Below are 27475 nucleotides of genomic sequence, written 5' to 3' on the forward strand. Positions count from 1 at the left end.
AGAGTCTGCCTTGGCGGGGTCACAAGTCTAAATCTCAGTTCTCGACCTACCCTAAGCCCAAGTCTTTTAAAGGGCTTTTAGGGGTTTGGGTTTTAGGCCTGCCTATATATTTTCTTTGTTTTACAAATGTCATTTTTCGGACAAAGGTTGTTTTTTTAGTTTTACGTGTTCTACAAATGTCCGCCTCAGATTTCGCTTTAATGGTGTGGACGAAACCTTTAGTTAAACTTGGAGCGGATCGCGAATAAAAATATAATTTATAAAGTAAGTGGGAAAATAAATTGAGAATAATAAGTTCTAGACTTTGATTTGATGATCGAAAGGAATAAAGTCTTATTTTTTATTAAAAATACTTCGTTGTTAATACATGGCTATATATAGGTTGACAAGTTATTGGAAGACTTGGGTGTAAGTGACAAATTACAAAGACAATGTTATTTTAATTTAAAATATTTAATAAAGAGTTGAATGATTATGATCGTGTATTTATAATGAAAATGTAAAACTATAACTAGAATTTGAATTAGGGTCGGGCTATGTTTGAACCCTTAATACTATCCCCTTTAGAAGGCCTTAGGGTCGGGTCGGGCCTGCCCTAAACTCTGTGAGGGCTTTAGTTGTGAGAGCTTTATAGGGCTTAGGGTCGTTAGGGCCAAATTCTCACCCCTAGCATGGGACAAGTTTTGCCCGTCCAACATTTTTTCATTTTTTTAAATAAAAAATTAAAACTTCTCGATTTTGTACTATTGGGCTTTTGTACCGTTGGGCTTTTATATAAATTGGATTGAAATGAATTCGATTGGCACGGGACAAGTTTACCCATGCCAAATAAAAAAAGTTTTGCACGGGACAAGTTGTGGAATCAAATTTTCAGATTTTGTGCGCTGGCACTTAACTTTGATTTGGCAATTTTATTGGCTGAAAAATGCTGACGTGTCACAGCCAATTATAACAATGCGTTGGATCGGTTTGGGTCGGGTTTTGGAAAATTTGAATCGGAACCGATAAGAAATTTAAGAACCCGAAACCGAACCGAAACGATAAGAAAATTGAGAATCCAAAACCGAACCGAACTGAACCGAAAAGAAATATTGCAAACCGAATCCAAACCGATCTTAACCGAAAACTATAAAATCAATTAAATCTTAAATTAAATCAATTAATTTCAACCACACAATTGATAAACATATACAAAATTAATCATAAATATTACTAAAATGTCATCTTATCGGTTCGGGTTCATATCGGTTCGGTGGAGGGAAAACCTGAAACCAAACCAATATCTTATCAGTTCGGTTCGGTAAAAAATAAATCAAATTATCAAAATCCAAACCATTTTTTATCGGTTTGGTTCGGATTGTTTATCGGGTTATCGAAATCCATTGAAATCCCTAGTTCCGAAGCTAACCAGTGTGAAACAGTGAACACAGTAAATAATAATAATAATAAGCGAAGATCGAAATTCCACAATATTCGCTTATTATTATTATTATTATTTACTGTATTTACTGTTTATATATATAAATAAAGGCGGCGTTGATAAGTAAGTAGTAAGTAAGTAAACTAAAATAAAGTGTTTGTGTTTTTTTATCCCATCTCTTATCCTACGCACCTTCTCTCTACTTCACTCTCTCTCTCTCTTCATATTTTTGAGCTGCTCTCTAAATCTAGTACGTGTTATTTTATTGAGTTACAGATCTGTTGTGATTGTAAGAGATCTTGATGAAAATGTGAGTATATGATGATGAGTATGGCTGGAAATGGAGGAATGAATGGTAGTAATAATAATGGGAATGGGAATGGTAGAAATGGAGGGGCAGCTTCAATTAGTGCAGCAGCTACTGCTATTGATCATGCTAGATTTCCTCGCCGAAGAGAACGGGTAATTGTTCTTTTTAAGATTGCATTATGTGTTTAGTTAGATCTAGTTTATTGTAACGTGGTTTTGATGAATTGGTTGTTTTTATTTATGTTGATCTTGGAGAATGGAGAGTAATGAGGTTGGTATTTATAATTTTAATACTGAAGGTTGTAATGTTTGATATAATTAGTTAAAGGGTGAGCTGAAATTCAGTTGACTTTGAGCTTGGGAGAGAAGGTTTTCAGATCTAGGTAGAATTTTTTTTTTGTCTTTTGGAATGTCAACAAGTAGCTGTAGACAAAAACAACTGGCATTTTAGGGGAATTGAAACAAGATTTGATATCGTTTTCAGTATATGTGTTTTGCTGGAACATTTCTGTTTTGACTGGTTTCAGCTTTGCTTTTAATAGTATTTATTAGATGAAAGGTATTCTGATGTGATTAGTTTGTATAATATGAACCATTTGTTGTTTCGTATTGTCGCACGTTTGATTTATCTTTTTATACTCGTTTTTTTTATATTGATTGGCAATTTGGCAGTTTATTATCTCATTAAAAGTAATGAGTGTTTGCTGCAACTCTTGACTCAAAAAGATTTCTCAGTTACAAATCTTGCTAGCAAATGTGTATTGTGGGAAAAGGTTGTTCAGTAGGTCTTTTTCTATGAAAATTGATTCTTATACCTGTTGAAACTATTAGTTAAAGATGTGAGCAGGAACTGGGATGGGAATGAAAAATAAATAACTGTATTCCAGTCCAATAGAGATTTGAAACATCTTATATACTTAGAAAAGCATTTAGTTCCTGGTTGTCTTTCCTATAGCTGTAACTTGCAAAACAGTAGAACTTTCTTTGAAAATTTGTTTTACCTAGCAGTCATGTTTCAAAGTTCATTTTAAACCCGCTGTATTCAAAATCCAATTTGAGTTGTGATTTTGGTTCATATGGTTTTCAAACATTTTCGGTTTGTGGGGATCTATTAAAGAATAAGTAGCTGCTCATAGGTTGAGTTGTGCTTATGAACTAGATTCCTCCATTTGATGTTGATCTTGAAGTTAGTTTAGACTTCATCACTTTATTTTTGAAAGTATGACGCAGTGCATTAGCAAATCAACACTATAGGCACGTTAGAGAGAGACAACACGCGTGTTTCTTGTGTATATACTTTTGTCCTTCCTAATTTCTATAAAACCGTAGTCATTCATCCTCAACTGGACTCTCTGTGTCATTGATACTGTGGGAAGCATTTGCTGAGGTCTTTCACAATGACCTATGATAAAAATAAATAAATAAATAAATAATTTGAAGAAGATTATTTTCCAAATGCACGTGCAGTGTGAAGCACTCCTAAAGCAAAACTAATCTCCAAAGTTTCACATTCAACAGAAGACATACTGTACACATACTTGCACACATAAATGTGGTTAATGTTGGTTCATGCAATATCTTAGATTCTGATGCCTTGATAGATTTTGTCTAAGAAAACAAATAGCGGAATTTCAAATGCGTTATTCGAATGTAAAGTTGCATGTGATTGAAAAACGGGAAACCATGTTTCCTAAGTCTGTACTTTTATTTGTTACCTTTTTACTGTAAATTTCATAAACATAATGTTTGTGATGTTTATCCTATTAGCATTGTAATGTGTTATTTCTAGAAAGTATCATGCAATAACTTATGAAGATGTTTAGGAAACAATTTTGAGCTTTATGATGTACTCTGTAAATTCTGTGACATCAATATATTCTCCATTTGTTACTGGTATGGATTTGAGCTTATAAATAAATGGCTATGCAGCGGAGGAGATGGGGAGGCTGTTGGGGTGGGCTGTCATGCTTTGGATCTCAGAAGGTGGGAAGCGTGTTGTACCCGCGATCTCGTATTCCAGAAGGAAATGCATCAGGTAATCGGGCAAATGGAGCTCAACCTGTTGGGATGCCTAACCAAGCTACAAATATAAATTTGTCTCTTCTAGCTCCACCATCTTCACCTGCATCCTTCACCAACTCTGCCCTCCCTTCAACTGCTCAATCACCCAGTTGTTTCTTGTCAATGTCCGCTAATTCTCCCGGTGGTCCATCCAATGTGTATCTTGCGGGGGCCCTATGCACATGAAACACAACTTGTCTCACCTCCAGTTTTCTCAACCTTTACCACAGAGCCATCAACTGCTCCTTTCACCCCGCCACCAGAATTAAATCATTTAACTACTCCATCATCCCCTGACGTGCCTTTTGCCCTGACTTTTCATCTGCTATGGATCTTAAAGGCACCAGCAGATCAAGTTATGTCACAGCCAATGATCTTCAAGCAACTTATCCACTTTACCCTGAAAGTCCTGCCAGCAGTCTCATTTCTCCTATTTCGGGAACTTCTGGTGATTGCTTATCTTCGTCTTTTCCTGAACGTGAATTTCCTGCAAAGTGGGCTGCCTCAATTTCTGCTCAGGACTCTTTCCGGAGTTCATCATCAAGGTTATTTGGGCTTGATACTGGCCCATCCAATAATTTTATGCTGTCTCGAGATACAACTTTCTTCTACCCTGCTGCTTCTCCACAATTTCATCTGGATCAGGCTCGGACAAGTGTTTCCAGGGAAGCAGATGTTCATTCGAGTAGTGGAAATGGACATCAGAACAGGCACACTAAAAGTTGTAAACCGGACGTTGAGGAAATTGAAGCTTATAGAGCGTCATTTGGGTTCAGTGCAGATGAGATCATCACAACACCGCCGCAGAATACGTTGAGATGTCAGATGATATTCTGGATGTTTCGTTTACAATGGCGCCTTTTGCCTCCAATAATAAGGTAGACACGGAAGAAAAATTAGTACCACTAACATGGAATAGAGGTGGAAATGCCCAAACTACATATACAAACCCTCAGGATGATAGAGGCCTGGGTTCAGCATCAGACCAAGCAGCCAACGTGGTGGGTTGCAAAGTGCAGGAGTTGGGCAGTGTTCGGAAAGGTGAATATTAATGAAAAGTGCTTTTTAATGCCTTGATATATTATATTTCAACTGAGAATGCTTTGTTCCTGATTTCCTCACCATAAATTATGAAGCTGTATCTTGCATATGTTTTTGGTAGCAAGATACGAATAGGAAACCTGTACGACTTTGTGTAGATATGGAAGTCTATCCTTCCTCGTTTTTGTTTTAGTAGTAGGAAAACATTTTACAACTTCGGGAACTTCAATTGAATCAACATAACTTATTGTGACACTATTCACCATTGCACGAGATGTCCAGAACCTTCTTATATCAAGGTTCATATGTCTATACCGGCTTCTCCCGATCTAAATTTGTTTATATCAAGGGTCATATGTCTATACTGCATTTTTTTTTCTGCTTCCTGATGTCACTAATACTTTCTTTCTGATGTTTCAGGTCATGATTCACCAAAGCTATCAACAGATGTTACCAACCGAAATCAGTCTGATAATGAGGTCATGACTGATGAGGATGATATATTTTCGAAGATGGGAAGCAGCAGAATTAACAAGAGATATCAGTTGGGTTTGTCGAGCTCCGATGCAGAAATAGACTATAGAAGGGGCAGAAGTTTAAGAGAAAGGAAAGGAGATATCAGTTGGCAATTAGTGGATCCAGTCAAAAGAATGCCAACTTGTACTAATTTGCAAGCTTATTTGTTTTCACAGTCTATCTATTTTGGGGTTTTCTCTGACGGGTGGAATGGCCTAACTATACTACTCTCTACTTTTCTTTAAGGGTATTTTTGTTACAATCTGATTCCTGCTGCAATGTTAATATTCGATGAATGATGCTTGTACTCTATCTAAGTGTCCAGGGCCGAAATTAGAGATTTGATAATTGTATTTAGTAGAAAATTGCTCTTTATTGATTCATGTAAAGCACTGCCAGTGGTTTCTTGGTTATAGGTTTTGTTAAAGCTATATGCTCGTTTTAGATTGTTGCAGGGTCGTGCACGTGAGTAGAGTGTCGAAATCAGAAAGAAAGAGATGGTCGTTCCAAGCATTTAAATGTCCTCGATTCTCTGGATAAACCTATGATAATGTTTTGTTAATGCAAGTGCCCTGCTGGAAATTTCTTTAGTGATTTTTGAAATTCAACTCCTTAATTTGGTAGACTGATCACAAGTCACTAATTTTTTTTAGGAATAAGGGTTCTCGAGATCTTAGAAACCCTACTGATATCTCTTGTTATATATACTCACATCGGCTACAGAAGTTAAGAGTGAGTCGGAATGAGAAAATTAAAATTAGTACTGCTTACCTCATTCAATACCTTTGTCTAGTCTTTGTATTCTTGTTCATGGTCATAGAAAATTAGAAACGCCGTTATGAGCCAAGGTTAATTTCTCAATCAGAAATAGAGTCAGACAATTAGACGTATTAACTAAATTTCTTGTTCGACAAATCATAGTAACGCGCATGTAGCAGCAAACATCCTAATTCCTCTCCAAACTGGGGAAGGAATCACTGACCGGGTGCCGTGAGTGGGTATGTCTGTATGCCCATCCTAATACATACCACACAGAATCAATAGAATATTTTCAGAATGAATCACGTCTTTTCACCGGATTCATCCTGACACCATGGTCCCAATCATGGCTAGTAATCAAATAAGAAACAGTACACAAGACAGACAATAGTTCAGCATTCTACCAAATTCCGTTATTTGTGGAGAGACCGAGTGACTGACTTATCCACAAACTTTTGCGATGTGCTCATCCCCAAAGCAAGCAAAACGTGAAACGTTTTCGAATTTAAAAGAGTCCTCTTAAAAGGGAAATCGTCCAAAATTGTAGTAATTGTAGGGGAGCGATATCTTATTATGCACACGTGCAACGTAAGCGAACTCAGGACGCCGACCCTCAAGACCAAGCTGTGAGGAGCTCCCTCAGGAACACCCGTCACGGTGACCTCCAAGAGGCGACCCTCTGAGAAAGGAGGACGGTTATTTCAAGATCTGAGCACATGGCGTAAGCGCCTGGTGTAATGATAACCATCGGGGTAATCACTCCGACCTCCAAGAGCGACCTCCTGAGAAAGGAGGACGAAGTTATTTCAATCTGAGTTATTATGGCGAGAACCTTCGTGTAATGATAACCATCGGGGGTAATCATTACCCATCTCCGGAAAATAGGGATAACCTCATCAGACTCCAATGAGTGCATGACTTATAATATAACCAAATCGACACTCATTCACGATCTCGACCTTTACACGTGTATCATAAACACACGTCTTCTAGATGAGCCTTCCCCTAAGCCTATAAATACCACCGATTGAACTCGTCGGGCTGATTCCTCTCCCGAAAAAGAAGGAAAAGGAGAAAAACTAAGAAGAGGATCGTGGCGGTTAAACTCGAGTTTAACTTCGGTCCCAACAAGAAATCCAAAACACCCTTTACATTGGCGGCCCCCGTGGTTTTCGATTACTTGAGAGCTACTTTAGATCAGTTCATCTATCTCTAACTCTCAAGCCCACGAAGCATGGTTAGCATAGAAGATCAAGTCCAGCACCTTGCCCACCAGTTGGGAATAACGAATGAAAGCATTTCCTTGCTTTCGGGGAAGAAAATGCTACTTTACGTCTTTCAGTGGATAGTTACCAAAGAACAACAAATTCGGCAACGGAGCAGAACGGCATCAATGACGCGTTAATCGGCCAGATTAATGAAGTTATCCCAAAGGATCGGCCGAGAAGCGCCGCAAGAAGGATTCGACCGCAGTTGTTGCACAAGATGCTTAAGGCGTATCGCAAGATCTCCGTTCACTCGCGAGGGTCCTCAATAAAGCCTCTCCACAAGACTTTATCCAGCCACGCTTTCCCATGTATGACGGCGGCCGCGTTGCCTCGTCGACATGTGGCTCGCTATATTCGAGTTTGGCACTTTACTACTCACGAGTTTGATCATCTCCACTGCAGATTATTTCCGGCCCGGCTCAGGATGGCTCTCGATTGGTTCTTTTCAATCGGAATCGATTCTATAAAACCTTCGAGCGACTCTATCGATTTGTTCGCCCGGCCAAGATGCGTCCACAACAGCGGAAGAAGGCGGATCTTGATTCTTTGTTTCGATTATCATTCAAGGAGGGCGAAACTATTCGTGAATTCTAGGGCGGTTCAAGGCCGAATCGTTGTGCATGGAAAGTGGCTTGAAAGAATCTTTCGCCATTAATCGGCCTTTTCCAATGCTTGCGAGTCGCGAAACACCGACCTCGCTAGGTCGTTGATGAAGGAACGCCAGAGACATTGTCCGAGCTCTACGCTTCGGCGTGGACAAAGTACATCAAGTTGCATGAAACTTTAAAACTCCACGGTCTAGCGAGAGAACCACGAGGTCGCAGCGGCCTCGGATCGCATACACCACGGGCAAAGAAGCGCTTAGGTCGCTTTGCACCAAAGACCGAAGCCCGCTCGAGGAAAAGAGTAGAGAGTTATCCCGACGCGGCTCCCCACTACATTACGGGTAAAATTAAGCGAGCCCCATTCTTCCGGCCCGAAGTGAGGCAGCCAGTAGATCGCCCTAACAAGCCATTTTGCGCATTTCACAACGCCAAATGCCATGAAACTGATGAGTGCTGGGGGCTTAAACACTATCTCCAGGATCTAGTGGAAGCCGGCCACATCAAACAGTACACTCGCATTCCTGACGGCGATCTGCGACACAAACTGATGGCTCGTCGAGTCCGTAGTCGATCTCCATCTCGCCGCCACTCCCAAGAGTTTCAAGGTCGTCCACGCAGCAGAGGAAGGGCCGCGCGAGATCGTTCAGCCACGCCAACGCCGGCAGCACTCATCCGATCGTGACAATGATCGAACCATTCAAGTGATTACTTTTCCGGATGATTTCGTCACCTCATCCAGAGAGAAAAGACGTCGTGTCGGCGCTCTTCAGGAAGTCTATCATTTCACCTCGGGCAGCTCCGCCCACGCGTGGTTCAGTCGCGGCCAGCGATATCACTTTTACGGAGGCCGATTTAAGCAAAGTCCGCCTCCCTCATAATGATGCATTGGTTGTCCATGTCAAAATTAGCGATTTGGACCCGGTCAAAGCGCGATCGAATTCCGGCGGTTCTGTGACATCTTGTTTTACCACACCATGCAAGAGATGAGCCTTCCCAAGTCCGTCCTTGTCGACCCGATCGCCCCTTTATGGTTTCAATGGATCGGGGCCGATCCCATTGGTGATATTATACTTCCGATTAATCGGTGGGCTCTAGAGAGGACAAGATCACACCGCAATACACGGTTACTGTGTTCTAGACAGACAAGTCGCCATACAATGCCATCCTCGGACGACCGGATTCATCGGATCAGCGGTGATGCGTCCCACTTTACATCAAGTTCTCCGTTTCCCGGACCTCGAGGCATGATGGAACTTAGAAGCAATCAACTTGAAGCGTACCATTGTAACCGAGTCAAATCAACCGGATGAGACGGCTCGTAAATTGCTTCCCACCATACAGGGAACCCTCCAAATACACAATGGCACGTGACTTAGTCGCGTCCAACCAACCGCCAAGCAAAACGGCGGGGGCTCTTACAAGTAGAAGTTCTCTCGATGCCGATACCCTTTTCGCTCCCCGAGTCCTCAATCGCCCGACAAAGACCTCTAGCATTGATCCTATGCCAAGAGCCGTCGGCTTAAAGTTTGAGAGATCGTCCATTTCATGTCGGGCCGCCATACGATCAACAGCAGCGGCCGCGCAATCAATGTGCTTGCGCGCGGGTCCCACTCTCCAGTCGTGGATACCCCGGCGTATTTTGCCGAACAAGTCGCTCCACCCCGGACCCGGTCGAGTCGTCCCCACCAGGTGTTCAGACCTTCTCCGATAGCGAGTCGCCAAGCAAGCGATTAGCCGCCATCGGTTGTAAAACCCCAAAAAAAAGAAAAAGTGAATCTTGGCACCGAAGACGACCCCAAGTTCGTATATGTAGGGGCTAACCTAGACCCCACACTCAGATCGATCTCACCTTGTAAATTTCTTATCTATGAATAAAGATGTTTTTGCTTGGTCGTATATCGATGTGCCTGGGATAGATCCCGCAGTCGCATGCCATAAATTAAATGTTAATCCCCATGCTAGACCAGTCCGCCAACGACCCCGCCGACTATCCCTGCGTTTTCAAAAAGCCATCAATGACGAGGTCAACAAACTCAAGCAAGTCGGTTTTATTCGAAAAGTAGACTATCCGGAGTGGATCGCTAACATCGTGGCCGTACCCAAAAAGAACGGAACAGTTCGCCTATGCGTTGATTTTATGAATGTAAATCAGGCCACTCCAAAAGACAGTTTTCCCCTACCTCGCATTGACCGGCTTGTCGACCAGACCTGTGGTCATGAGCTTCTCTCCTTCATGGACGCGTACAGTGGGTACAACCAAATCCCACTCGCAGAGGAGGATCAAGAGAAGACCTCTTTCATAACAGAGCAAGGGATCTATTGCTACAACGTTCTCCCCATTCGGCTTAAAAACGCCGGAGCAACATATCAACGCCTCGGTCACCGACATGTTCCAAGACATGTTAAAGGCGACACCATGGAGGTCTACATCGATGATATGGTCGTCAAGAGTAAGAAAGCCGGTGATCACCTCGCCCACCTTGAGCAAGCGTTCTCGATTACGCCGTGCGGGCATGAAACTCAATCCAGAAAATGCCTTTTGGGCGTCCTCCGGCAAGTTTTAGGGTATCAAGTGTCTCGGCGAGGGATCGGGAATCCGACCGGATCCGGCGTTCTTAGACATGCCCGATCCGCGCCGAAGAAACAAATACAGAAATTGTCGGGCATGGTCGCCGCACTCAACCGATTCATATCAAGGGCATCCGATAAGTGTAGACCCGTTCTTGCAACTCCTTAAAAGGCGGCAGCTCATGGAGCGTCGGTGTCATCAAGCATTCGCCACTCTCAAAGAGTACCTCACCACGCCCGTCTTAGCTAAACCTCAGTAGATGGAGAGACTGCGGGGCTCTATCCGGCGATATCCGATTTCGCCATCATCGGTTCTCTTCAAAGAGGAAAACAATTCAGAAAAACCGATCTACTTCACAAGCAAAGTCGCTCCACGACGAAATGAAAAGAATTACTCCTTCTGGAAAGAGCGATTACTTGCTTTGTTGTATTCGCACGGAAATTCAGGCCTTACTTTCGGTATCAAAAATCAAAGTTCTTACCGACCTCCCATTGAAGAAAATTCTCCACAAAGAAAACAAAACTACTCGAATGGCAGTTTGGGCTGAAGAACTCGGCGAACACCACCTGGAATTCGTACCACGAATTTCCCAGAAGGGACAGGTCGTTGCCAATTTTTTAACGGATTTCCCTGTTGATGACCCCAATTGGGAACAAGAGACCGACCTCCCAGATTTGAAGGAGCACATCAAATCCACCTGGTCTCTCTTTGTAGATGGTTCTAGCAATCCCGGCGGCAGCGACATCGGGGTTGTCTTAGTTTCACCCGATGGAACGGTGATGGAAAAGTCCGTTCGCATCGACTTTGCCACTTCGAACAATGAGGCGGAGTACGAGGCGCTGATCAGGGGACTTCGTATGGCGCTGCAGCTCGGCGTCGAAGAGATCCAAGTCTTTAGTGACTCACAACTGGTCGTTCGCCAGGTTGCAAAAGAGTACACTACCCATGAAGGTAACCTTTCCAAGTATCTTCAGGTCGTTCATCAGTTATTGCCTTCTTTTAAGCAGGTACACATACATCATTTCTTGCGTGAGGAGAACCGCCACGCCTGAGAGCGGTTTAACTTACTTGGCTACCCGGACCGAGAAATTTCCCGACAAATTCTCATTAAAGTCGTCGATCGACCTGCATACCAAGTCGACTACACCTTGATGATAAGCGACCTATTTCCTCTCTCCGCCACTCAGTTGAGTCAAGCATGGATGCAACCCATCATTGATTATATCCAGCACGGAACGCCTCCCTGAGGAGCGTACCAAGGCTAAGCGGATCCCCTACCAAGCCCGACGTTATTGTTTGGTTCATAACAAATTGTTCAGAAAATCCGCTGGAGGCCCGCACTTACGGTGCATTACCCGAAACGAGGTCGGTTGATTTTTTGCGAAATCCACGAAGGAGAATGTGGAAATCACGCAGGTGGTCGCTCGTTAGCCCACAAGGCCATCTCTCAAGGATATTTTTGGCCTCGGATGCAGATCGATGCCAAAGCATATGTCCTCAAATGTCTCAAATGCCAAACATTTGGCCACAATATCATCCAACCTGCTCGCGAACTGATCAGCATAGCGAGCCCGTGGCCATTCCACATGTGGGGCATGGACATTATTGGCCCATTCATCCCACAGAAGAGTACTGGCTTTCGCTTTGTCCTAGCTGCAACCGACTACTTCACCAAGTGGGTCGAGGCTATTCCTTTAGCACACGTCAAAGAGTCACATGTCCGAAACTTCATTTGGACCCACATCATCACCAGATTTGGCTTGCCACACACACTAGTCATGGATAATGGGCCCCAGTTTAAAGGCAGAACGGTCAAAGAATTTCTAGCCAAGTGGAAGATCATTCACGCATTTTCTACTCCACAAGATGCGCTCGAGTAATGGTCGGCGTAAAGCCGAACAACAAAGCAATCTTGGAAAACTTGAAGAAAAAGATTGAAAAGAATAAGAGCCAATGGCCAAATCAATTAGAGAATATTCTCTGGGCTCACCGCACCACAGCTAGATCCAGTACCGGTGAATCACCATTCTCCTTATGCTATGGCACAGAAGCCGTAATTCCCACCGAGCTAACATTACTACGACTCGATCAGGGCCGGTCGAAGTCGGGGACATAACGACTCCGTGTTAGCACGAGAAGTCGACCTGTTGGAAGAAAAGCGGGACTTAGCTGCCATCAGAGTCGCATCTTATCAGCAAACTCTGAAGAACTCCTACAACAAGCGAGTTCATCCTAGGTCTTTTCAACCTGGAGACCTAGTGCTCAAAAAGACGCAAGACGATTCCAAGTTATCACCCACATGGGAAGGCCCCTACATCGTGGAACGTGCGTTCGGCAATGGAGCATACTGGCTAAGAACCCAAGAGGGGAAGATATTGCCTCGCCCTTGGAATACTTACCTCCTGAAAAAAAGTTTTACCAAGAGCGATATTCACGTTGTATATCTTTATGTTCACATTAATGAAAATTACGTTTCTTGGGTTAGCTAGTAAGGTATAATCTACTTACGTGTAGTGCCAAGTCAACCAGTTTACACAAGACGCGATAAACAACACGCTTTACCGGGTCCACCATTCTCAACCAAAGAGCCACCCATCTATCGCACGAGAAACGCTTTCGCGAAAGCATGACTCCTGGAGCTTTACAGTGCTCTATAGCCTTTCCAAGTCTTGTTACGTCGAGGGACCTATATTTCTAGGATCGACTACACGAGAACGCTCTCCTCAGCATACATTCTCGAGCTTACAGCTCTATAGCCTTTCCAAGTCTTGTTACGCCGAGGACCTATATTTCTAGGATCGACTACACGAGAACGCCTCCGCGAGCATCTGACTCTCCGGAGCTTACAGGTGCTCTATAGCCTTTCCAAGTCTTGTTACGTCCGAGGACCTATATTTCTAGGATCGACTACACGAGAACGCCTCCTCAAGAAAGCATATAGCTCTCTGGAGCTTACAGGCTCTATAGCCTTTCCAAGTCTTGTTACGTCGAGGACCTATATTTCTAGGATCGACTACACGAGAACGCTCTCCTGCAAGCATACAGATCTCTGGAGCTTACAGGCTCTATAGCCTTTCCAAGTCTTGTTACGTCGAGGACCTATATTTCTAGGATCGACTACACGAGAACGCTCTCGAGCATACAGACTCTCTGGAGCTTACAGGCTCTATAGCCTTTCCAAGTCTTGTTACGCCGAGGGACCTATATTTCTAGGATCGACTACACGAGAACGCTCTCAGCTGAAGCATACTCTCTCGGAGCTTACAGGCTCTCTACATCCTTTTTTTACGAGTCTTGTTATGCTGATGACTTATATGTCTACGATTGACTACACCAGAACGCTCCCCATGAGCAGATCGCTCCCTGGAGCCCGCATGATCCGTTGATCCCTCCAATCCCTGTCACGTCGACGACCTATATTTCTAGGGTGTCCACAAGACAGGACGCATATTACTAGATTCCTAAGCGAGCTAATTACACACCACCCACGGCAATATACATACGGAACATCTCCAATCGATTATATAACCATGCATCATAATAGCTACATCCACCGATCTGGCCGGGATTACCCAGAAATCCGGATCGATGATCATTACAAAATTAACCAAGTGTGGAACTGCCACTTCGTGGGAAACCAGTTCCTTGAATAAAATGGCGAATCCGCTTCGGCAAGCCCGAAAACACAACTCTATTGTTGACTCTCGTATAAGAGAGAAAATGTGAACTAAACTTACAACTCAAGACCAACAGAGTCGAATGAAGATCACCTTATCGATTCTCGTGATGACATGCTTATCTTCCGGGCTGCGCGCTAGTCGAAGCGGTATGCCGAAATGACCTCGATCACACGATCTCATTCCCTCCTTCATCGCCAAAGAACCGTTTTCCTCTCACCGTGTCATACTTTTCGTCCCGGCATAAGCATAGGGCTTATGCAGATTCAAGATCTTAAACTTTTACCCACCTTCCTCGACATTTTTCGCGATAAGCACCACCACTAGTTCCTCTCTAACTCTAACTCCACGCCACCACTAACGCCGCATTCTCCACGGTGGCGTTCGATACTTGGTCGCCATCAAATCCAGCTTTCTCTTGTCTGCGCCCCAGCGGCTCGCGATACATCCTAGCTCGACATGAGGGTTGCCATTCATCTCCGCCGTTTTGTACAACATCTTTCAAACTTTGTCATATCCTCGCAAAAACTGCATGAAGCAAGTTAACGAATCGGTTAAGCCCTAGTAACCCGACATAACAACTCGCGTGGGTCCGAGTTTACCAAACAAGCGGCCATATCCATCGTCCCCAGTAGAGTGTCCATGTCCTCATCCTTCACCTCTGCCTTGTCACCATCCAGTACGATCCCCTTCAGGACACTAGTCGCTATGGGTGCCGAGTGGAAGCTACAGTCTGAGCGTTTCACCATACGCTTCTTCCCAAATCCTCCCCCCGAGGTAGAACTTCGCTCCCCCACATCACCACGGTCGGGGCGAAGCTCTCACCAGATCACCGGCGGCCTTTGCCCCAGTCGCTACACTCCGCTGGCGTGACGACCGATTAATAACCCGTTCGCGGCGACCTAAAGACAATGCCGCCAGGTGGGCGCCCAGACCCTCCTAGAACGCTTATGACTCTTCGTCTCTACAGCATCAGCTTTCCTCTTCCCGCGATCACCATGCACGTGCGGTTGAAACTCCATCTCTTCCATTATCAGCGGAGAAGTTTCCCTCATCTTTGTTCCTTCCCTCGCGATAATGGATCGACATCTCGCCATGATAACAACCTAGAGCACAAACGTATTGTCACACGAGCTATAGTTTTTACCCCACCTTTTATCAACAAGAGAATCCTCACAGAAGAGAATAAACGTACCTGGATAAGCGGCAATAGAGGAGAGGCACAGCAAATGAGCAGAGCAAATAGGCAGACTGAAGCTTTGGGAAGAAGGCAAGCAAATACTTGTCTTGGTCTGTGATAAGCCGCTTTTATTCAAAAGAAATCGTCTTTTCCTAAGCGCCTCTTAATTACCTTGAGACGCCAAACACCATCTGCCTGCCATCATTACGTTCCTTGAACCGCCAGATCCTCCACGTCGCACGCGAGGGAACAATTTCTTTAGAAGGCGATCGAACACGGCGTTTGACTTGCATCCACAGAGTCGAGCCAGCCGATCCGATCCCCACGCGTTTTACGCCATGCAAACATCTCAGCCGGGCGAGAAGTTGTCATTACAACATACCTACCATTCTTCGCCACATGCACCGTCACCACACACAATTATAGTTGAGCAAGCGATAATAAAGCAATAAGCAACAATCATGGCATAATGCATAAGCACCGATCTATATTAGCAAGATAGCAAAATAATACGTTAACCGGGTTGCCGATTACTCAGAAATCCAACCCGGCTAAATAACCTTCAGACTTACCCCATTTAACGGAGCACCGTGTCGTTCTTCGTGACTTAAGCATACAGGTAACAAGACGAATCGCCCAGTTACCCGAAACCAAATTTATTGTATCACGGCTTATATAAGGCGACAAAGACTAAAAAGCAACATTACAAATCGCCATCTCTGGGCTCCATAATTAGTTCTCCCCGGGCCGGCGATTCATCAATCTCGGCATCCGTATTTCGATCCACTATCACGGATACTCCATCCAGCTCTAAACTCATCAATGCATCAGGCACAGTAGCATCAGTTCGCGATATCACAGTCGCGGGCAAAACCTCTGAAGTAACAAGAGCACTGTTAATTCCTCCTGGCACCCGTTCTACCCCGAGGTAAGACGTACAGCGTGCATGATCTGTCTTCAAAGCGTTGTAGTCGGCCTCCAGTTCCACAAAATCTGCATCCAGAACATCATAGGCTTTGGTAGCGTCTTGAGCAACCTTCTTGCAGTGTAAGGCATAATCGTTCAACCTACCAATCTCCATTACTGCCGGGGCGTTCTTCTTGACTCCCCTCAGAAGTTTTTGCCTCGACTCTTCGACTTACGTGTCCTTCAACATCTTGGCGGACTTCGAATCTTGATGAGTTTTCTTCAGACCTTCCAGTTCCTCGCGTTCCATCTTCGAGGCCTCCTGGACGTTCTTCAGCTCATCAGACAGCTTCACCACCGTCTCTCTATCTGCCTCCGCGAACTGCGCAATCTCCTTCAATTTTTGAAACCCACTTACCAGCTGCAAATACATACGTATGGTTAATAGCCACAACACAATAGCGTCTATACGGAGACAGTTACATCAAACAAAGATAGACACGCATACCAAACATTGGGCAATTTCCATTAAGCCTCGGTTATCGGCCCGACCCTTTATCATCCAAATCCCCTGCGATTGCCATCCAAAGCTATCTGTTCTAGTAGGCAACCCGATATCTTACTTGATCTGAAGCTACAGTCACTTCGCTTCACAGTTCGTTGCACCCCATTCTCATCCAGGAACACGAACTGCCCCTCTAAGTCGTCACTCACCATAGCAGCTTTTCCACTTGCCTTTACGTGGAGCTTTTCGCCATTTGTGGATGGATTCACGCCGTCGCCGGGCGCACTAGACCCGGCCCCGAAGTGGCCAAATCCATGACCTCGCCAGTCGTGCTCCACTCGGGCGAAACCATAGCCCCGGGGCCACCATCGAACCGCCCGGCACTAGAGCTCTCTCCAAGAGCGTGCGGCTACTTTGTGAAGTTCGGCAGCGCGTTTGCTCCAAATGTCATACGGCCTCTTCTCCGACCTGCCTCCTCGCCGAGGATTGAAAGCCACCGTTTCCAACTCCATTGGGGTATCGATCGAACCTCCTTCGTATGAAGCTCGATCCTCCCGCTCGGAGGGACACCTCTAGCGGTCGCCTCGCGACCGCCATGCGTTCGATGCCTCTCTTCTCGCGTTACTAAGTCACTCGTTCACCTCCATCGCCTCTTCCCTTATTTGACCTCGAGCCGGTCTTTTTCGCCTTCCTTTTTCCCGGATCGCAGGCCCACCCTTTTCCACAAAAGTCGCGCGAAGGCGACTTTCGCTTTTGCTTTTCTTCACGAGTCACCAGCGAACCTCCTCTCTATTTCCCCACGATCAGTTCGCTTCTTCACAGAAAACTCTGCGGACAAAGTAAAACAAGGTCCTGTTAGAGTAACTATCAAACGTTCTGACAAGAAACAACAGATAAATGTCCTACCCACCGGATATGTTACAAATCCTAGTTTGCAGTATACACCCTTTCACACAGTAGTTGCCAACTAGCAACAACGGCCTCTTAGTCCAGGCCTCATTGCTTACTCCATCGATCACAGCAGAACGCGTCGTCATGGTCTGCAAGCTAAAGTTCATGTTCCCCGATCGCCGTACCACATAGTGTTCCACTATGTCAGATACCCTTATGTCATATTCCCCACTCGCATTCAGCAGGTCGAACACCTTAAATAATCGCCAGGTGTTACCTACTTAACCGATAGGGGAGACTTCCAACAAAGCGCCAAGAAGTCGCATACCGGTTTGAACGGTATGTGCATATGCGCTCTCACCGCCCCTCACAGATTATTATTCCACCATTCGGGTTGGTTGTCCTCCTCACTACTTAACATTTTCACTCAATCGTGGTTCGTATATTTCCAGGTCAGGGACAGTAATCCCATAGGCTGCCCTCAGTTCGGGGAACGAGTTAGCAGCACGACGGTTTACACTTCTAAGGGGCACATCGCTTGATGACGACATATCCCCTCGACCTGACGTACTGGCTACGTCACCTCCTGACCTAGATCGGGCATTACCCTCACCTATCCTATCCTCTTCTTCCAAATCGACCTCCACGCCAACACTCACTGCTTCTTCATCCTCGTACTCTCCACAACTCAAGGATATCTCTCGGACCTCCTCCGATCGAGTGTCATCAGAGTCAGACATTATGGCAAGTTTTCTTTTTTCTACCAATTACTCGAGCTGAAATCCTATACCTTTAAGGTGACCTACCTATTTAGCAAAACACACTGACAGGGAGGAAAACAAATTGAAAATGGAAAGATAACAGCAGCAGAAACAGTCACCTGAGGAACCCTAGCTTGCGTTTTTGTGGAAGAAGAAAACACGCAATGCCTTTTCAATGTCCCAAATTCGATTTTGTATAAACCGCCTGTTCAGTTACCAAAAAAGTTATGATTACAGCCTAGGCTATAGCCCACACACGTGTTCCAAGGTACTGTCTTTTCAACAGTTCTGAATAATGCGGCGACACGTTTCCCTCTCAACTACTACGATTCTGTCACGTGCATGCTACGACATAACTTCCCTTTCCCGCCAAAACATCAGCATGCGTGAATTCGAAAGTCATGTCGTCCTAGTCGAGTCGTCCACCACAGCTCGCTCACGTTCCACACGTTCTTTCTCTCAGCATAATGTTTCCTATGACATAAACACTATACTGAGAGGGGGCTGTGTAGGGGAGCGATATCTTATTATGCACACGTGCAACGTAAGCGAACTCAGGACGCCGACCCTCAAGACCAAGCTGTGAGGAGCTCCCTCAGGAACACCCCGGTACAGCGACCTCCAAGAGCGACCTACGAGAAAGGAGGACGGTTATTTCAAGATCTGAAAGCACATGGCGGAAGCGCCTCGTGTAATGATAACCATCGGGGGTAATCATTACCCATCTCCGAAAATAGGGATAACCTCATCATCGCACCCAATGAGTGCATGACTTATAATATAACCAAAATTTCGACACTCATTCACGATCTCGACCTTACATCGTGTATCATAAACACACGTGTCTTCTAGATTGAGCCTTCCCTAAGCCTATAAATACCACCTGATTGAACTACGTCGGGCCTGATTCCTCTCTCCCAGAAAAGAAGGAAAAGGAGAAAAACTAAGAAGAGGATACGTAGGCAGTTCGCTCAGAAGCAAACTCGGTCCCAACAAGAAATCCAAAACACCCCTTTACAGTAATAATTTTAGAATATTTAATCAATCACAAACAAACATTGCCGACACTTAACTTTAGTTTTTTAAGAACCAACATACGACATCAGTTACAATTTTAAGATTTTTAAGCTGTTTCTTCTAGAGAGCTAATAGCATAAATTACGTATGCCAACATGAATGTACAGCTTAAGGGGCCCAAGCAGTCACTAGCTCACTTCTAGTCTACGAGGTTACCAACGCTCACTGGGGGGACAATCTGTTCTTCTCATGGAGCACAACAAACGATAAATACATTGTAATCAATATAACAGCTAGTGTTTTGGAAGGAAAAGTTAAGCATAAGAGAAATGACAAGGCACCAAAAGATGGATATGCTAGGAGAAGTAAAGAGAAGTTCATACTAATAAAATAAAGCACTAAGACAATAAAGTCTAATTCATGACATCCATTTGTAATCAGACTTGAACAAAACAAGTTCTAGACAGGCAAACAGCTATTCCTCAAACAAAAGTAAATCCTGCTGAAAGCATTGGGCAGTAGCACTTAAAAAGAACGACCAGAACATTCTTCACTTGAGCGGAATGAACCTAGATGAGTGAGTGGCACCAATACCAGGTCTTCCGTGCTTAACAGGCTTGTACGAAATCAAAAACTCCGCCAAGTAGTGGCCAATCATCTCAGGCTGTAAAACCAAATAACATACATAAGCACATCTTATAATCAACATTTCGAAATTAAAAGATCATTTATAACTAACTTTGCTTGTTTGAGTCGATAACTCAAGGCCACTGTAGCCTAATAACTAGTACACCTTCAATGCATGGCACCTAAAAACACCTATATATAACCTTTTTGGATTCGTATAAAACTTCATATAATAGTCACAGCAACAGTAGTATTCGTTGTACAGAAACGATATGAATATACTTAATATGTTCAATTTTACCCAAATGAAGACTTGACATCCAGGTTACACTTTGTTCAAATTTACCAAATGAAGACTTAACATACTGGTTTAATATTAGAAACACACTTCATCTTCCACTCCTTAAATTGTACAAAGCCAAATCCTACAGAGCACAATATTTTGCGACAGTCTTCTAGATTTCATCTATGTACTACCCAAACGTATTGGCTAACCACAAGTTGAGGAAACAAAACCAGAGTAACGCATCCACTAGCTAGGTTAAAAAATAATTTTACTCTACTTCAACAACTCAGTGGGTTGCATAATATAAAAACAGCTCAGTAATTACGAATCACAACAACATTAAATCATTCAATTTCCATATGCCAATTATCACAAGTGAGCTCAAAACAACAATTAGCAATGGCCATAACTGGTCTCATCACGAAATCAATAAACACAAAAACAGACAGTAACAAATGATAGTGGTCAACTGTATTGGAAACATTTATAAATGGTAGTGAAAATACCTTGATTTCAACCTGGTTGAAGGTCTTTCCATTGTAAACTCCAATAATGCTTCCAATCATCTCTGGAACAATGATCATGTTACGCAGATGAGTCCTAACAGGTTCTGGCTTCTCACCAGCAGGAGCATCACGCTTCTTCTCACAGTAAAAAAACACACATGAATAATACATAAGAAAAGTACTTCCAACATAACCAAAAACATAGATCATATGACAACCAAACATGATAAATAAACAAAATGATCAATTTATCCAATAAAAACTATCAAATAACAACACACATAGATTCCATTGTTCAATTTCTCAAATAGGGTTAGTTGTCCCAGTTCCTAAATAACCATTTTGAAACAAAACAATACTAAACCAATAAACTCCAAATGCAACCTACATATGACAATCCCATTCTTTAATATATTCATTTGGGCAATTTGAATAAAACCCATCAATCTGACTATCAAACAATATTAACCCACTGTTCAATCTCTCAAATTGGGTTGTTTAAACCAACCCAACCAACCCAATTGCATATATACCTATTATTATATTCCTAAATGACAGTCATTTCTAAACAATAGAACCAGTACGGCCAAACACAAGTTCCACAAAGCTTAACACAACCGTCAGACACATATAAGTTATTCTACAGAAAACACACCAAGAATAACTCTAAATGTTGCATGTAAACACGAGTAATGATCGTGCACGTCGGCTAGAGGAAAACATATATAATACAGGCAGAGAAACATGTCTATGCAAAAAAGTACCATATTACATAAGAAGTTAATTATTCTATAAGGATGAAGCAAACATTCTACAATATCCCAGTCTTACATCCATCCGTTGACCCAAGACCGACACCTTGAATACTCATCTCTCTTTGGTATGCCTCACACAATTCAGGTATCTTATCATGATGCTTGATCACATATTTCTTCAAGAAAGCATCTTCCGCTTCTCTGAAAGCTGTCACCACGCCATCCTTACTTATCAGACCCTTTGAGGGCAGAGGTTGAAGAACATAGCTTCTTGGGATGATTCTCTTTTCCAAGCTAAATCCTATAACACTTGCGATTTTAGAAACATCAAATCAGGTCCAATTCAGGCTCTTTATAAGAAAATCTATAGCTGATTCCAATTTCTCCACAGAATGGGACATGAGGGGTTGCTTCTAGAACATAGAGATACACTCATCTTCGGACCACCCAAAACTCCTAAAAACCGCCACCTTCGCTTCCCATGTAGTCTTCTTTGTTGACAAAAGCACATGTGGGCCATGTGCGAACGATTTACTTGAGGGACTAAAACCCATTTTCTTGAGTATTAATACCAAATAGTTAAAACGGTCAGATTTATGAGACATAGCTCGAGGGTACACCAATGTGGACTTTGATATATTGGATTCTGGCACACCATGGTGTCTCAGGATTGCGATGTTTGGTACCATTACCCATTCTGCCTCATAGAGCACCCGACTCCCCTTCCTAAGAACGAACCCAAAGTTTTCTATCTGTAAGAACTAAACTCCTAAGAAAATTCACCGTAGGAATAATTTGTTAATCCAAACTCCTTGTCAAGACACTTGTTTCGGACGAGATAAATTTTCCCAGATTGCGTCCAGAAATCCCAAGGTCGCTAAAAAGCTTAACCTTGGGTTCAAAAATTTTAGGATCGGATAAGAGCACTAAGGGGAGTTTTATAACAAGTGTTGAAATGTGGGATTGAATTATACCATGAGAATTTACAGATTTGGGGAGATGAGTTGTTGGTTTGAAGATCAGTATAACTCAACAGTGATCTTCATGCGAAAAAGAACCCCAACGCCAAAAGTCCAAAAGCTTGGACATTCACAGATGACATACTTATATGCAACTGTTTAAACAGTTGCACAGTGCTATTCTTCCAACTAAACACCATCAATTTAGACTCGCACCAAAGGATCATTTGACTAATTTAGGACGCCAGCTGAAAAGTGTGAGAAAAAGTATATAACATTGTAACATTTGATTGTGATATTTGCTGGAAAACTGCTTTCCACTCAGTTTAGCTTAAATGGAATGGAATGGAGACAGTTTTTCAGGTTTACGCTGTCTACATTACTGAACCATGGCAATGTAGACTTGGTTATAGAACTAGATTTCTATAAAGGATGTTCTTAGCTACAGCCTACATATTAAATTTGAAAATAAAATAGCCTTGCGAAGCTTCTTGATAAGAGCCATGGGTTTCCTTTTCAAACCACGCTGAAACCAACTCATCAGTTCCCATGTCCAAAAGCTGGTCCAGATCCACTCCTCGAAATGCAAACTTCCTAAACGTTCTCCTCTTTGGTGCTGCTCCTCCTACCTCAACCTCTGCTTCCGCCATAATTGCCGTTCTTCTTTGGAAAAAATCAGACCCCAACTGCTTTTCTAAACTAGGTTTCGGAGCTGCAGAGAGTTTTTTTTGCTTTTTTAGGGTTTTTGAAACTAAATGGGCCGGGCCTTTGTAAATGGCCCATACTTCTATAAACTTGATTATCAAGCAAGCTGTGTGACCCACCCGGATTCGGGATTCAAGTGAAAAATATGTTTGCTTGCTTGCTTGGTAACTTCGGATTGGATCGGATAAAGGGCTTTCGGACAAATTTCTAAATTTGTTTGGATAGCAATATCTTTTCCAAATCCGATCCAATTATTGTTTGGATGACAATTTCTTTTTCGAATTCGGAAATTTCGGAATCCGCAAAATACAGAAGCAAATTGGAAATTTGAATTATTATATAATCATATTCTCTTTTAGGATAACCATTTTTTATCCAGTTAATACATTCATTTAGCAATCATTTTGAAATGTATTAATTCAGTAAACAAGTTAGACCTTTTAACACATTCATTCAACAAGTTTTTTCTTCATGAAATGTTAATACATTAATTCAGTAAATAGGAAGACTAGCCATGCTACCCGACTTGTGGTCGGGCTTGCTATTTTTTTAAACTTACTATGTATAGGCTGTTAATTTTCAGGCTAAAGTATTTTAGTTGATGTACTTAATGCAAAAGCACATTTGTACAATGAACACGTGATTTTCAAGTTGTGAGTGGGCATAAGTTAAGTTCTTCCTTAGCTTCTATAGCTTCCGAGGAAACTTCATGTAAAGCTGACGCGAAACTCTCCATTGCCTTCTTACTTTTCTCTTCTTCATTTCTAGATGATTCCAGCTTATTCAGGAGCTTGCTGAACACTTGAAGCTGCAAGTATTTCATTGTTCCTAACTGAGGCGTCACCAGAATGCATCCTCACTATAAAATCCATTATCCTGTTGTTTGAAGCGATCTCTGGACTGAAAATTAATCTCTCTAAGTCATCAATCATTAGTGTGGGATATGTCGACAACATAAGCAACTTGGCTGAGATATTGGGGTGCAAGGTAGATGTTCTCCCTTGTAAGTATCTAGGCATTCCTATAGGAGCAAAGTATAAAAATAGTGAAGTGTGGAACCCGATGGTGGAGTCCTTCCAAAACAAATTAGGTGGCTGGAAAAGAAAGCTCTTTTCTAAGGGTGCTCGGTTGACCCTTGTTAAGAGTGTGTTGTCAAATCTCCCTTTATACTATTTGTCTTTGCTGACTATTCCCTCTTGTGTGGCTAAACGGCTAGAGAAAATTATGAGAGACTTCTTGTGGGGATCATGTGAAGAGAAAAGAAAGTTCCATCTGTTAGCTTGGGATAAGGTCTGTACATCGAAAAAGGAAGGAGGCTTAGGGCTACGAAAACTCAAACTTATGAATCAAGCTTTATTAGCCAAGTGGCTGTGGAGATATGGTACTGAGAGTGAAGCCTTATGGAGAAAGGTCATTATTAATTAATAAATATGGCAATTAAGAGAGGGGAGGGCAACCGCCGAAGGTGACATCTACTTATGGGTGCAGTTTATGGAGAGGTATACTTGCATCGAAAACACTCTTTTTCGACGGTATTCTTCATTGTGTCGGGCAGGGTAATAACACTCGTTTTTGGCTTGATAAGTGGTGTGTGGGGTTATTCCTTTTGCAGCAAAGTTCCCTAATATTTTTAAATATGCCTCCAGTAAAGAAGGTACAGTGGAGAGTCATATGAACATTGAAGGTGATGAGGTGATTTGGAATCCTCACTTAAGAAGACGAAACCTCCGAGAGAGTGAGGCTATTTCCCTGGCTGCTCTATATAATTCTCTGGCAAACGCAAAAGTCTACGGTGGTGATGATGATAAATGGGAGTGGAGGTGGTCTAAGGAGAAAAGATTCACATTCAAATCTTTTTACACTCAATTGGTTAATCTTAACAGGGAGGGGATGGGTCCTATCCCTCCTTTCCCATATAAGATTGTATGGAGAATTAAAGCTCCCTCAAAGGTTAAATTCTTCATTTGGTGTACGCTTTGGGGACAGATTCTTACGGTCGATAACTTGAGGAAAAGAGGTATGATCATCCCCAGCAGATGTGCGTTGTGCCGCTTGTGTGAAGAGAGTATTGAGCACAATTTTTTTCTTCTGCCCGGTGTCAGTTTAAGTATGGGGTTACCTCTCACATCTCTCTATCTCCCATGTTACATCAGTGTGTGAACTGCTCAAGAAGTGGTCCAAGCTTCCTATGTCAAATGGGTTTACAGATCAGTTGTGGTGTCTGCTGCCATATGCCATCATATATATGGGGGTTATGGAACTCGAGGAACAATGTAATTTTTCGTAATGGTGGTGTGAGGGTTGATAGAATCATTAAGGATATCAAAGGAATCCTATGGTTTTGGATGGGAGCGCATAAGGACAGGAGTAACTTCTTCCTTGCTGATATGATGGTGAATTGGGATTCTCTCATAGCTCCACTCTGAGGGCGAGGCGTCGGGGCGCAGTGTATGGTGCAAGCCTTCTCTGGATGTTTCTTTTGTTTTGACTAGATAAGTTGTGTTCATCTGTTGTTTGAGGACCTCCCTCAGACGTCTCCCTTTAAGGAGAAGATGCCAGGTTTTATGTATCTTTGGCCCTATTTTTATTAAATATCACCTCTTTTACCCGATCAAAAAAAAAGTATTTCATTGTTCAAAGCTTGCACTATCTCCACTTTGACAATCTCAAGCTCAGTAGTCAGTGATTCAACCATTCTTGATTTCTCCAATGCTTCTTGTTTGTGTGAACCAAATGTTTTGTATGGAACTGTTAACGGAATGTTTTGAACACAGTTTACAGTTTACACATATGCATTGTGTCAAGGTCCAGCATATTTGGTATTTTTCACAGACCTGGCTGGATAGTTGATATGTGATAAAAAACTAAAATTCGTGGGCGTTGTCCTAATGTCCTGCCTGTCAACAAATTTAAAACCACAACTCTTCAAAGAGGCGCACGTGAGCTTCTATTCGACGGGCTAAAACTCTTAGCGTTTCCTATATATATTTGTTACTGAAGTGAATAATATATTTGAAGAAGCACTCTACAGTACATGTCAACTTACCACAATTCTCTCATTCAGTGTATCTCTCTCCTCGAATGTTTTACCCAAAGTAATCTTTCCCAGTTCGCTATGCCATTGGTCTCTGAGCGAGTTGAATAATAACAAATATCGGATTCTTAACAATCAACACCATAGGATGCCTTGTGTGTGGATCCACAACCTACAACAGAGACACCATTATTAGAAAAGAGGAACTCTCAACATTAACAAATACACACGTTTTCTGTTTTTCCCCAAAGAACAAAAAAGAGCTGAGAACGTTATTATACCTTAACATAACGCACTCCATCAATCAAGATGCTGACATTATCCTTAGTAATAGCAAATTGATTTGGAATAGGGATTGCCTCTTCCTTGAGTGAATGAACATATGTGATTCGGTCGACAGCAGGAATCAAGAGTCCTGACATACTTCCTGAATCTTTCAATGACGAACGTCATTCTTTTCAAGGATGATTCGAATCCTCCAATTGGTTGGAGGTGTCACCATATCTAAACACAATTTCCAACACCAAAAATCAAGACAATACTCTGCAACAATCTTTAACACTCTCCATAACGCCCTACTCTTATCTCTTCCTACCATATAAAATTTATGTTCCAAAATGATAATATTAACTGCGTCAAGATAAATTGACAAAAATAAAACACATCATAATTCAAGTCAACTCTTTTCATACACATTCAATCATAAAATAATAATGTGAACATACATCAAATGAGATTTTACTTTGGAAGTAATGTGAATTACCTTTTATGGAATTTGAGTTATAATTGGATTTAAGGTATTTGGTTAGGCATGTTGTTTAGCTGATTGTGATTCTTTGACTGTTGTGTTATAGTAGGAATTGAATTAGGGGAAATGCAGGTTAGTAATGTTTAGTAGTAGAGATCCAGCTTTCTTGAAAAATCCCCGTTTTTCAAGCCAGTCCAAACTTCTTGAGCTCCTCTCCATTGCTCCGATCAGAAAGCAGGGACAAAAGGTGGTGCGTCTTCTTCATCACCGACTGAAGAGGAGACAAAGGGAAGCAGGACCAAGGAAGCATACCACAATCAGGCATTGGAACTGTGGAAGGCCCTCTGTCAAGTTCGGGTCATAAGGCCGA

At 42.8% G+C, this 27475-nt stretch overlaps 2 pseudogenes across 2 annotated transcripts; one reads left to right on the forward strand and one right to left on the reverse strand.

Annotated features, from left to right (window-relative positions):
• The first annotated feature begins 1547 nt into the window (after window positions 1–1547).
• Window positions 1548–5778, forward strand: LOC147491402 (uncharacterized protein At1g76660-like; annotated as a pseudogene). Its single transcript, XR_015199837.1, has 3 exons — window positions 1548–1882; window positions 3659–4831; window positions 5252–5778. The product of XR_015199837.1 is annotated as an uncharacterized protein At1g76660-like (transcript).
• Window positions 5779–19813: 14035 nt separating this feature from the next.
• Window positions 19814–23308, reverse strand: LOC147491403 (small ribosomal subunit protein uS19-like; annotated as a pseudogene). Its single transcript, XR_015198478.1, has 3 exons — window positions 23097–23308; window positions 20905–21042; window positions 19814–20149 (listed from the first exon to the last, which is right to left on the reverse strand). The product of XR_015198478.1 is annotated as a small ribosomal subunit protein uS19-like (transcript).
• Window positions 23309–27475: the final 4167 nt, after the last annotated feature.

The sequence above is a fragment of the Coptis chinensis genome, chromosome 6, assembly GCF_015680905.1.
Source record: "Coptis chinensis isolate HL-2020 chromosome 6, ASM1568090v1, whole genome shotgun sequence".
NCBI lineage: Eukaryota > Viridiplantae > Streptophyta > Magnoliopsida > Ranunculales > Ranunculaceae > Coptis > Coptis chinensis.